This window comes from Nematolebias whitei, chromosome 12 (assembly GCF_014905685.2).
Source record: "Nematolebias whitei isolate Nwh7 chromosome 12, NemWhi1, whole genome shotgun sequence".
Classification (NCBI taxonomy): Eukaryota; Metazoa; Chordata; class Actinopteri; order Cyprinodontiformes; family Rivulidae; genus Nematolebias; species Nematolebias whitei.
The window spans coordinates 34,090,849-34,091,210 of record NC_056509.1 but is presented as its reverse complement, the minus strand read 5'-3'; positions in this window follow the sequence as shown (position 1 = coordinate 34,091,210).

Sequence of the window (362 nt, the reverse complement as noted above, 5' to 3'; positions counted from 1 at the left end):
TATGATATGATATATGATATGATATGATATGATATGATATGATATGATATATGATATGATATGATATGGCATGACATGGCATGATATGGTATGGTATGGCAAGGTATATGATATGTTATGATATGATATGATATGATATGATATGATATGATATGATATGGCATGGTATGGCATGACATGGCATGGTATGGTGTGGCATGGTATGGTATGGCATGACATGGCATGATATGGTATGGGATGGGATGGCATGGTATATGATATGTTATGATATGATATGATATGGCATGGTATAGTATGGCATGGTAAGGCATGGTATGGCATGGTATGGCATGACATGGCATGGTATGGCATGACATGGCATG